This window comes from Saccopteryx bilineata, chromosome 2, assembly GCF_036850765.1.
Source record: "Saccopteryx bilineata isolate mSacBil1 chromosome 2, mSacBil1_pri_phased_curated, whole genome shotgun sequence".
In the NCBI taxonomy this organism is placed as follows: Eukaryota; Metazoa; Chordata; class Mammalia; order Chiroptera; family Emballonuridae; genus Saccopteryx; species Saccopteryx bilineata.
In genome coordinates this window covers 26,456,568-26,469,681 of record NC_089491.1, presented here as the reverse complement: position 1 = coordinate 26,469,681, position 13,114 = coordinate 26,456,568, and the positions used below count along the sequence as shown (strand labels likewise).

Here is a 13,114-nt window from a genome sequence, read left to right as displayed (position 1 = left end):
CAAAAGGAAGCAGGGCCATTGTGGTCTGTGTCTTCTGTCATAAACAATTTTGTTCATGTTCTTAGATTATTTCACTGATGCATGCATTATTTCACTAAAATTTTCGATTTTAAAAAATTTCCATGTGATCAGTTTTGTTTAGCTTTATTATTTTTATCTAACTCCATTGAATCATGACTTGAGAATATGATGGGTAGAATCTCAGTTTATATTATTGAGTCCAGCTTTGCACAGTGGCAGTATCATAGCCATTGAGGTTTATCTGGGGCACAATTAGTGCTAATTGAAAACTATATTATTGAGTCCATTTCAGACTTCCATGAGCTCTCTCTCTTGTTGTTTATTTATTTATTTATTTGCATTTTTCCGAAGCTGGAAACAGGGAGGTAGTCAGACAGACTCCCGACCGGGATCCACCTGTCATGCCCACCAGGGGGTGATGCTCTGCCCATCTGTTGCATCCAGAGCCATTCTAGCTCTGAGGCAGAGGCCACAGAGCCATCCTCAATGCCCGGGCCATCTTTGCTCCAATGGAGCCTTGGCTGCAGGAGGGGAAGAGAGAGACAGAGAGAAAGGAGAGGGGGAGGAGTGGAGAAGCAGATGGGCGCTTCTCCTGTATGCCCTGGCTGGGGAATCGAACCCAGGACTCCTGCACACCAGGCTGATGCTCTACCACTGAGCTAACCAGCCAGGGCCATGAGCTCTCTTTTTTTCCTCCTCTTCTTCTTCTCTCCTTCACCCTTCCTTCTTTTAAAGAAATTATGATAGGGTGGGGACTATTTCCTAGATCTTAAATATAATTTTTTCTGAAGTCTTTCAGATATATACATAAATTTTTTTTCCATTTTATTTGTAGGAAGGATTCTTTAGATCTTTGATTCCTAAATTGGTATGATTTCTCTAGGTTTTGAGACATGCTAATCTAAGTCATTCAGTCAAGTATTAACAGCCTAAAATGACATTAGTTGTGTGACCTTGGGTAGTGACTTATTCTCTACATGCCTCACTTTACTTATTTGTAAAGAAGGGACAATAATATTAACTTCTCAATAGGTTGTGGTAAGGATTACAAATCATGTCTTTTTCTAATGGTCCGTTATATTATTGGCTTTCAGATTTATAGACACCTTAGAGATATGCTTTTGTGCATATAAAATATTTTATTTTAAAAAAAATAAATAATGTTTGAGAGGCACTGAATATGATGCTGGATATAGTAGGTGTTCAATAAATGGTAGCTATTGCTATAGTTATTACAAGTTCAATCTATGCATGAGAGGAAATGTCTGAAACAAGCATTTAAAGTACTCAGTTCAAAGCTCTGTGTGTGGCGTTGTAAAACAACCAAAGATGAATAAATAGCAATCTCCCACCCCAATGAATATGCAACATAGCTGTGGTAGCACGTACATACGGCTAGCAAAGCAAAGCATAGGCCTAGTCTGTATTCTATAATAACACTTCCCAAACCCTTCCATGACATAGCACACAGAGAAAATAAGAATATTTGCATAGTATACTATTGCAGGTTGAGGGCACCCGGGATGTCTGTATAAGCTAGATTTTTAAAAAATAACTATATTTTATATTACAAAATTATTTTGAAACAAAAAATTAAAGAACATATGAAATGTGTTCTAGCTAGTTCAGAGTGCAACGCATGGATTGTCTGCACAGAAGTTACTTCCCCTTCCTCATCCACGGGTAGTGGTCAAGTCAGTAATGGAAAAAAAAATTCTTACTTAAAATAGCTTTAATTACAATAAAAATTAACAAAGAAAAGTGTGATTTAAATATATTCCTTAGTGATATAGGAAAGACACAATGCATATGAATTTATATAAAATTTCCAAAAATGTTTTTAAATTTTCCAGTGAGCCACTGAGCGTATATCCATTAAGATAACTTTTAAAAATATTAGTCCTTATGCTTGAAATGACTGTACAATCCCCTGACCATGAAAGATTAATGACTGTCTCTTTACATTTTTTTTTTTTTTGTATTTTTCTGAAGCTGGAAACAGGGAGAGACAGTCAGACTCCCGCATGCGCCCGACCGGGATCCACCTGGCACGCCCACCAGGGGCGACGCTCTGCCCACCAGGGGGCGATGCTCTGCCCCTCCGGGGCGTCGCTCTTTTGCGACCAGAGCCACTCCAGCACCTGGGGCAGAGGCCAAGGAGCCATCCCCAGTGCCCGGGCCATCTTTGCTCCAATGGAGCCTTGGCTGCGGGAGGGGAAGAGAGAGACAGAAAGGAAGGAGAGGGGAAGGGGTGGAGAAGTAGATGGGCACTTCTCCTGTGTGCCCTGGCCGGGAATCAAACCCGGGACCTCTGCACACCAGGCTCTTTACATTTTGACAGTAGACCAGAAACTTTGTACATAGAGGTGAATCAGGTTATAAACTATTTATAGAGCTATTTAAAATCTCCCACAGTTGAAATGTCATTTAAATTTACTAATTAAAAATAAGATTTTAAACAGTTAAAGTCCCTTTAAAAAAATAAAATAAGAATAATCAGTAAAACTTTCAACATTCAATCTCCATTAAATGAGAAAAATTAAATGCTTCTTCCGAAACTTTTAAAATTTTAGTTCTACCATTGAACAGCACCTTTCCAAATTTAATACTGTAGATTCATAATCAGTACTAAAATTTTCTTTTCTTTTTTTTTTAATTTATTCATTTTAGAGAGTAGAGAGTGGAATGGGGGGAGAGGGAGAAGGAAGCATAGACTCCCATATGTGCCTTGACCAGGAAGCCCAGGGTTTCAAACCAGCGACCTCGCATTTCAGGTCAATGCTTTATCCACTGCGCCACCACACATAAGGCCTAAAATTTCCTAATCAATTAACTACTAGTTGCAATTAGAGAAGCTTCTTTACTAACACACAAAAGAAAAATACAGTAAAGGGGGCCCATGTTCTTGTATACAAAAGGCAAACATTCCAAAAGTGATGTTAGTTTATAAATAATGTTAAAGCATTGCTCCACTAGCCTATTCTTTTTGAAGATCAGTTATATATGTGAACATATCATTCTTATCAATGTGAAATCCACTGAGCTTAAGCTTTAGTTTTTCATTTTAACTTCAAAAATAGCACTGGTTTAATAAACGGAGATCTAAATAACTTCAAGAACTAAAACACTTTAAAAATTAAAAACAAAACAACAACAACAACAAAAAACCCTGACAGCTCTTCCTTTTGTATTGGTAAATATTGAATCATTTATAAGTATGCGAATGGGTTTCAAATCCCATTAAACTTCTATGTGTCAAAGGTGAAGTTATAATTTGTGTGATAGGCAGGTATTCTTAGAGCAAACACCCGTCAGCCAGCTAGTAAAAACCACTGAAGGACTCATCGGCCACAGGTGCAAACAGGAATCTAACACGTGTGAAATGAGACATTGGAGCTGCTACTTCGAGTTGCACACATCAGGGTGCCCCAGGGGGCCTCCACAGGACAGCCCTACCCCAACTGACCACACCTGAGACTCTTCCTCAAGCCCTTGAAGCTCAGGAGCAGGAACCCCTCCAGCAGCTCCATGTGCCCGGGTCCACAGGGCAGTACTATCACAGGTCCTGGGCCAGGGACAGAACCTCACCCACTGCCCCATGCACCTGCATCTTGCAGATGGCACATTAAAGGGTGTGGCAATTAAGGTCGATTATAGTGTCTTTGATTATGTATCCTCATCTGCTCTATGAATTGGAATTTTATACCAGTCAGGACATACTCAGGAATGCTTCCCATCTCTATATGGGAGGGCGTAGGGGAAAAGTTTGCCAGTTATTGAGGTGGAGGCCAGGACTTTGGAGACTTGTAGGGGAAAGGTTAGAGAGCATCAAACTGAAGGCCCGTATCTTACACATGAGAGGAGGAATAGGATCCAGAGGGAGAGGAGGCATGCCCTCTAGTCACATGGGGGTGTGGGGAGTCTACATAAACCCCCCACTCCCTCCAATGCAAACAGACCAGATTCCATGATCCCGGAGGTAGACGGGGGTGGGGAGGGGGTCAGCCACCTGAGCCTAAGAGCACACGCCCCAGGGAGCCAGGCTCATTGTCCTCCTAGCCTGTGCCAAGTTCTCATGGATAATCATTTTGGGCCCTTCATTTTTATTACTTCTTTTAGAATTTATGACTAAGAATATAGACTTTTTAGAGGAGGGGCTACACACTCCTTTGGAGAAAAAAAAATAGACTACTGAGTATAAAAGAAATAAAAGACTAAGCTACTGTGGGACGAGAGGCTCCACGCTGAAGTCCCCGGTTTAGGCTAGAGTTCAGTTTTCTCTTTGGGTGAGTGGTCTAACCCTCACGTGCTTAGCTTTGCTGCATGGAAGTGATTTCTTCACTTGAAGGGTAACTTCCATGACACGAGTGACTTTAATACAGATCCCTTCGGAGAGAGATCACAGCTTAGTGGTTACTAGGATAGGAGTAGGTTCCAACTGTCTGGCTCTGAATTCCCACTTTACCATGTCACATCCATGTGAGTGTGGGGGAGTTACCTAGGCCTCAGCTGTATCAGCTGTGAAATGGAGACAGCTTGTCTGGTTGCTTTACTCTGTATCAAGGTGTCTCAGCGTTGGCACTACTGACACTTGGGGGATAATTCCTTGCTGTCCTGTGCACTATAGGAGTTTAAGAACATCCTAGCATCCACATACTAGAGGCAATAATATTCCCCGCCGCCCCTCAGTTATGAGAACTAAAACCATCTCCAGACATCGTCAAATGTCCACCGGGGTGCAAAGTTGCCCCTGGTTCAGAACCATGAATCTATATATGAAATGAAACACTTGGAAGGCACATACCTGGCACATAGCAGATTCTTTATTTTAAATTTGGGAACATCATCCCTACTGGGTCTTTCTCATGGGACAATTATGAACATCAAATGAGATCTCTGATATAAAAATGTTATGTAAGTCATCAAAGCTGCGGACAGTGCCTTGACATGCTGGCACTGTGTGGTGCATAGTTTGGTCATCAGGATGCATGGCTAAATTTAAAGTCCTTCTAACAGTCAAAGTGACTTGATAGCAAAGCACTCAATACATTTTAATTTATAGTGTTATCACTTCCACTTCACAGGTGAAAAAGCTGAAGCTCAGAGAGGTAAAGGAATTTGCCCAATATCACACAGCATGGCTCATGGAGTCAGGGTTGAATTCAGACAACATTAACTGCGAAGCTGGTGCTATGTCCATGGCATTTGTGTGCTTCCCTGAGAACACAAGTGCCATGATTGAAATGAAAGCAGTCCCTTTGCTATCAAGGGGAGTTGCCATTGATTAATAGATCTCTGTCTTTTATTGTTATTATTGTTGTTATTATTATTATTGAGAGGCAGGGAGGCAGAGAGACAGACTTCCACATGTGCCCTGATTGGGATTTACCTGGCAAGCCCCCTAGGGTGCAATGCTCTGCCCATCTGGGGCCATTGTTCCATTGCTCTGCCAGTGAGCTATTTTAGTGCCTGTGGTGAGGTCATGGAATCATCTTCAGCACCCAGGGTCAACTTTACTCCAATAGAGCCAAGGCTGCAGGAGGGGAGAGAGAGAGAGAGAGAGAGAGAGAGAGAGAGAGAGAGAGAGAGGAAGGGGATGGGGGGGTGGAAAAGCAAATGGTCGCCTCTCCTGTGTGCCCTGACCAGGAATTAAACCTGGGACTTCCATATGTTGGGCTGATGCTCTACCACTGAGCCAACTGGCCAGGGCCAGATCTCTGTCTTTTGATCAGGGCTGAAACCACACCACCCTGACAACAGGATAAGATAATTTAAAATACTTTTTTTTTCTCCTGCTTTCAATTCAGAAAAAAAGCTATCTCCTTAGGAACTGTTTGAAGGAAGTTGGAAATAAAAGGGCAGAGCCAACCCCAACTCCATGCTATGAATCACTCACTTGGAGGGATATGATATGCCTTCCACATCTGGGCTTTCATTTTTAACTTTGCAAAACTTGGTTAATCTGGCTTCCTAGGGGAAACCCCTTTGGTGCCTGCAGCCTCACTCAAAATCCTGGCTGGCTGCCGGTCCTTGTGAGCATCCAGCAGGTGGAGGGGAGGCGAGGTAACCAGGCTGGTCCTCTCAGCTGGCTTCCCTGGGAGAAAGCTCCTGATCTCTGGGGTTCTAGAGCCCAAGCTCAGCAGCCACTGTCACCCCCACCACCTTCCCCAAACACACTCAGTAATGTTGCCTTCTTGAGGGAATTTCCTTGCTCTGACAGAGGAGGGGCTTCTCAAGCTCCTAATTTGCAGCCACATGATCATAGGAAGGGCAGCTAATGCAGGGTGCAGGCTACATCCAACTGCACTTGTCTTCTTTCCAAGACTCCGCTCTGCACTGAGGACACAGGATTCAGGGCACCAGGCAGCCGAGAGGGCAGAGCACCAGATGTTCGGTTGCAACCCTTTCCAACAGAGACCCAGCCGCATGGAAAAAGAGGACGTTTCTGTGAGCTTGTGTATTACACTCTCCAGGAAGATGCCTGGCAAAGCCCTAAATCTGTGTTGGGAAGCTGGGCATGGGGAGGGGAAGGTATGCACTTTGGAGTCAGAGAATACCCGGCTTGGAATCCCAGATCGGCCAATAGTAAGCTGTCTGACCTTCTACTAAGCCTTAGGAAGAATTAGCTTTTCCTTTTTTCTTCAGGGGCTGAAACATATTCAAAAAGAGTAGTTATTTAACCTCTCCAACTCTGTCCAGACCCAGCTGAGGGGAGAGGGACTACACAAACAACACAGTCCCCAGCACATGCATGATGATGATCAGTATTGATTCCTTCAGTGGCTCTTGTGGAGCTCCTGCTATGTGCCATTGTCCTGGGCCCAGTCCCCAGAAGGGCGATCGCTTTGCACACTGCCAAGCTGCAAGTGTGAAGTCGGCAGTCGGAAGCCAGCTCTCCCCTTACCTCCTCCTCTTTCCAGCATGTACGATGATAGGCAGGTCATTCCCCTTCCCTGAGGCCACACCTGTCACTTGTAGCATGGGGGGACCTTTTACAGGACTGTTGTGGTGTGACTCCATGAGCTCACACACCTAACGCAGCGCCTGGCACGGTGAATGAGGTAATAAGTCAATTCTTTGCTGCTTCCTTTCTACCAGTCTGCTCAGAACTCAGAACTGCTTGGGGAAGGGGAACTCCTGAAATCTTCACACCGCTGCCTAAGCCAGTTACAAGTACTGCCCCTCCCGCCGCCTGACACAGGCCACCGTTTCTCTTCTCCGCTTTCGTGGCACTAAACTCTGGCCATTAAATCACCTGGGGAACTTTGAAAAATATCACTGCCCAGGCCTTTCTCCAGAAGATTTTAATGGTCAGCCAGGAATGAAAGTCACTGGTTCTTTTCCAATGGCTCATTTTTCACATGAAGAGGTCAAAGTTCGGCGATGGTAAGTGAGTTCCTTCAGGGCAGTCAGCTAATATGGAGCCTGACTGGGAGTCCTGGCTAGCTGCTCCTAGCCTAGCAACCTTTCCGTCACCCTGTGCTCTCTCTCGCTGTCTTGGCAACTTTCCCCCCATCTCCTCGTCCCCTCCCCTTTGGCAACCATCAACCATAGGCTTGGTCTCTGTATCTATGGGTCTGTTTCTGTTTCTTTTTCTTTCAGTTTTTAAAAGATTCTACCCATAAGTGAAATCATATGGTATTTGTCTTTCTGTATCTGACTTATTTCACTCAGCATAATACACTCAAGGTCCATCCCTGTTGTTGCAAATGGTAAGGTTTCATTCTTTTATTTTTGTTTCTGAATACGATTCCATTATATGGTATATATGGATATGTTTTGTGTGTGTTTGTATACACACATCTTTATCAATTGGCCTGATGTTCCACATCTTTATCGATCGGCCTAGTGATAGAAACCTAGGTGGCTTTCACATCTTGACTATTGTAAATCATGCTACAGAGAACATAGGGGTGCATCTGTCTTTTCAGATCAGTGCTCTTGCTTTCTTTTGGATAAATTCCCAGAGGTAAAATTGCTGGGTTGTGTGGCAACTGTTTTTTAATTTTTTGAGGACTCTTCATACTGTTTCCCACAGTGGCTGCACCAATTTACAATCCCACCAGTAACGCACGAGGGTCCCCTTTTCCCACATCCTCGCCAGGACTTGTTGTTCGTTGAGTTTTTGATGAGCACCATTCTGACAGGTGTGAGGTGATATCTCACTGTGGTTTTAATTCTCATTTTCCTGATGATTAGTGATGTTGAGCATCTTTTGTCTTCTTCAGAGAAACGTTTATTCAGGTCCTCTACCCATTTTTTTAATTGGATTTTTTTTATTGGTGTTAAGTTGTTTGAGTTCCTTATATATTTTGGATATTAGCCCATTATCAGATATATCATTTGCAAATATCTTCTCCATTCAGTAGATTGTCTTTTCATTTTGTAGATGGTTTCCTTAGCTGTGGAAAAAAACTTTTTAGTTCCATGTAGTTCCATTTGCTTATTTTTATTTTTGTTGTCTTTGCCCAAGATGATACATCTAAAAAGATATTACTAAGATTGATGTCAAAAATTTTACTGCCTATGTTTTCTTCTAGAAGTTTTATAGTTTTAGGTTTTACATTTAAGTTCTTAATTCATTTTGAGTTTATTTTTGTATATGGTGACAGAAAGTGGTTCAGTTTCATATAAGTGACTTATTTCTGAGCTCTCTCTTCTATTCTATTGATTCATACATCTGTTTTAATTCCAGTACCATTCTGTTTTAGTTATTGTAACTTTGTGGTATAGTTTGAAAACAGGGAACATGATACCACTTTGTCTTTTTTTTTTTCCACTTTGTCTTTTTAAAGATATTTTTGGCTATTCAGGGTCTTTAGAAGTTCCCTCTACATTTTAGAGTTAGTTGCTTTAGTTTTGAGAAGAATGTGTCTTGGCAACTTTTAAGCATCTGATTGGCTTGTCTGATTCAAAGAATAAGTGAGACTTGAGGTGGGGTCTCCAGAGTTTGCCTCATAGAACAGAGAGAGGAGGTCTCTCTGACTGGCTCAGAGTTTCATGGCATATCTTCATTCCACAGATAATTCCTGAGACATCTGCCATGACCTAGGAGAGTGGTAGTCAACCTGGTCCCTACCGCCCACTAGGGGGCGCTCCCGCTTTCATGGTGGGTGGTAGCGAAGCAACCAAAGTATAAATAAAAAGATAGATTTAACTATAGTAAGTTGTTTTATAAAGATTTATTCTGCCAAACTTAGTGAAAATCTGACATAAAGTACTTGGTAAGTAATTATTATTATATGCTTTAACTTGCTGTAACTCTGCTTTATAAATTTTATAAAGTAAAGTTACTTCCCTACTTTATAAATCACCATTACTGTGGAACCGGTGGGCAGTTAGAAAATTTTACTACTAACGGAGATACAAAAGTGGGCGGTAGGTATAAAAAGGTTGACCATCCCTGACCTAGGAGATGAGCTAGGCCTGGTGATGCAGTGTAAACGAGACACAGTGCCTGTTCTCAAGGAGCTCATGCTGGTTGTTAAGGGCTGAACTGTGTCTCCCAGAATTTCTATGTCGTCTGGGGTGCTTTCTTATAGGGACACTAATCCCATCAACAAGGACTCCACCCTCATGATCTCATCTAACCCTAATTACCTCCCAAATGGCCACATCTCCAAATGCTATCACATTGGGGTTCAGGCTTCAACACATAAATTTTGGGGGATACAGTCAATCCATAATACCTCTCCACTGAAAAGAGAGAAATGATAGTGCACTGTAACCCAGCCATCTCCCTGTTCTGATTTGACATGAGATCCTTTCTTGATTTCAGGAGAAACTTGCAAGCATATTTGCTTATCTTCATTCAACACTCCTTCCTACCATAGGGGGAGTTGCTGGAAAAGGAGCTTTAATAGGCAAATTAGGGCTAAGTTAACTCTTGGCTTAAGTTAATGGTACAGACTTTTTCTGACACAAGCATAGAAAATCATGTTCCTGAGGTCCAAGCTACATGAGGTCCTGAACTAGCAATGGGATGTCAGTTGAATCAGATGCACCCCTGCCCTTGAGGCACTCACAGATTTTTAGACCCAGGGACGACTTTCTCAGGTTGTCAACCTCAGGTCACGAGCATCTTGCTTCTGGACACGAAGGCCCTTAGGGATGACCCCATCATTCTCCTTTCTCTCTGGGACGAGCTTGTGGCTAATTCCTCAGACAGAGCCCGGTCTGCTCGCCTGACTCCTAAGTGGCTTGTTAGGATGAATCATGTTCCAACTCTCCAAGTAGGTTTACTTGTTGGAAAGAGTATCTTCTTTGATCTCACAGCTTAGAGTGTTTAGGTTTTGTCCAGTTAATCCTGTCGCTGGCGTCAGGTTTTGCCAGCCTTTATTTCTTTGAGACTGTATAGCATTCAAAGGGTTTGGGCACTGGCCCTGTAGCCCACGTGGCTTGACTTTGAGCAGATGGAGCCTGAACCTTTTCTCTGACTCTTTGATGGTAATTGATCAATCAGTCTGATCTGTTCTGTAGTGGCCCTTAGAGCAGAGAGGTGATGGAAGGGGTGGGCCTTCTAAAGGACATAGGCTCCTCTCCCACATGCTTCAAAGAAACATCCTGATGGGCTCTATTCTGCCTTAGTGCTACCCAGCTGCCAAGCACGCTCATTCTACCATCACTTTAACTTCTCAAGTCCATTCTGAGAGGTAAAAAAAGGGTAAGATAGATGAGCTTAATTTTTCAAAAGAGAAATTCTAACTCATTAAAGGATTTACCCAATACCTCATGGGGTGGCAGTTGTGAGACAAACTAACATTTATTGTTGTGCCAAATTCTTTGCCTATATGAACTTATTTCATCTACAAACCAACCCAGTGGAACAGGTATTAGTGTGTTCATTTCAAAGAGGAAGATGCTGAATCATGAGAGGTTTAAATGGTTGTTTCAAAGTCCCCTAACCCATACGTAGCCAATGCAACACTGACCCTTAGTCTTCTGTTAACTAGCCCAGTGCTTTGACTGGTCACACTGCATTGAAACTCCCCAAGCCTGACTGTAATGTATTTCTGCTTAGTTTTATTTAAAGTAAAAGGAACCACAAGTGAAAAAGTGGGCATCTCCCTTATTTACAGAGAGACTTGGGAAATTTTCTTCCCTTTGTGTATAAAATGAGACAGGGCACAGAGACCCCAACCCGCTGCCCCACGCACTTCCGTCAGAAGTCTGAGCATGGCAACAATCAGACATCGCAAGCCAAGCCGAGGCTCCCGGGCTTGATGGCACTGCTCCTGCCCGCAGCCACGGCAGCAGCCCCTCCGGGGGGAAGGCCACGTCTTCCCCGACTTGCTGTGTGCGTTCCTCTCCTCATGCGCCCTGTGGTCTGGCAAGAAGCTGGGTGCCTCTGCAGTGCAGCCACCACACCGCAATCCTCCCTAGTTCCTGGTCTGAGGGAGCCCAGCTCAATTTCTGGGGCTGACACAAATCATAATCCAAATGAACAGAAAGCATTTAACCTGTCAGACAGAACATTGCTAAGCCTAAAGACGTGTAGGCACAAGGTCACCGAACAGGAAGACTTTCTTCTGAAAATGGAAAGAATGGGGCAAATGCTATCACCTCAGCATTCTGTGGTCTTCCGTCTTGACACTTCCTCGTGGGACCTGGGGGTGTGTGCCCTGGGTGATTTGCGAGGTCACTGGCTAACAGTGAAAAGGAGAGAAGTGAAGGTTACTGTAGGTCAAGAGCTATGTGCTCCATTTCATTTAATCCCCATTTAACTCCTTCTGTGAGAAGTGGCCCATCTTATAGTTGAGGAAACTGATGCTCTGATAGGTGCAGCACTTTGCTGAAAGTGACTGGCTAAACTTGCCCTGGAGCCCGAATCTGCTAACCCTGCCCATTCCACACTGCCCATTGGCACACATGTGCACTTTCTATGGTTTGTGGTACTTACCCTATTCTGTAAGCCAGTGGTCCCCAACCCCCCAGGCCGCGGACTGGTATCTGTCTGTGGGCCATTTGGTACTGGTCCGCAGAGAAAAAACAAATAACTTACATTATTTCTGTTTTATTTATATTTAAGTCTGAACGATGTTTTATTTTTAAAAAATGACCAGATTCCCTCTGTTACATCCCTCTAAGACTCACTCTTGACGCTTGTCTCGGTCACATAATACATTTATCCGTCCCACCCTAAAGGCCGGTCTGTGAAAATATTTTCTGACATTAAACCGGTCCGTGGCCCAAAAAAGGTTGGGGACCATTGCTGTAAGCCATCACTATTTAGAGCAAAAGTGTTCTCCTCAGTAGAAATGAGTACTTTAAGGGCACTGACCATCTTCTTGAGCCCTTCATTCTCACCAGACCCAGCAGAAGGCCTTGTAAGTAGTAGGTACACAGTGATTTCTTGTTTTCATTTATTTAAACACTTAGATGCACATATACCCCATGGTTAGTTCTGCCCAAAGGCCAACCCCTGTTGGCCATGAATGACATTTTCCTATACCCTGAGCTGATTGACTCTCTTTACTACAACTGAATTTCTTGCCCATCATCTTGGGTAGCAGGAAGACTATTCAAGCATCAAACTGTTCTGCCCAACAAAGCTCAAATCAGAGGTGTGAAGGGAAGCTGGATTATCTGGGGCGGGTTATATAGGACAGTGATGATTTGGATGCTACAATTTCCCAAATCCATGTTGCAAGGTCTGTTTTCAATCTCCAGGCATTGTAGGCATCTCCTGGGGCTGTACGAAGAATGCTCTCATTTTAGGACAGAGTATAGCCAAAAGCCAACTTGGCAAGGGCCAGAGGGATATAAATTCAGAGTGACAACCTAAGGAACATGGTTTTAATAGAAACGTACTTCTCTTTTTTTCTCCAATCACTTGTTGACTGGCTGTCTGCATGGGGAGACCTGAGCTACAATGAGGATCATCAGAATTAGTAATTGAGGGGCTCTGTGTTCCCCCTAAAGCTCCCCTCTCTTCCAGATGACAACTCTGAGAAATCGCTTGGGTGGCTGGGGACACAGTGAAGTCATCATCACAGACCAGCCAGGGCAAATGTAGATATGATATGCTTTATACCGTGGGGTACAGTTCTGACAAAATTTATTCAAGAAAATGTTAAAAAAAAAAAACTCCTGG

The 13,114-nt window shown here is 43.3% G+C and overlaps 1 pseudogene; it reads left to right on the top strand.

Moving 5' to 3' along the window:
- Positions 1-222: 222 nt before the first annotated feature.
- Positions 223-383, top strand: LOC136327813 (U4 spliceosomal RNA; annotated as a pseudogene).
- The last annotated feature ends 12,731 nt before the right edge of the window (positions 384-13,114 follow it).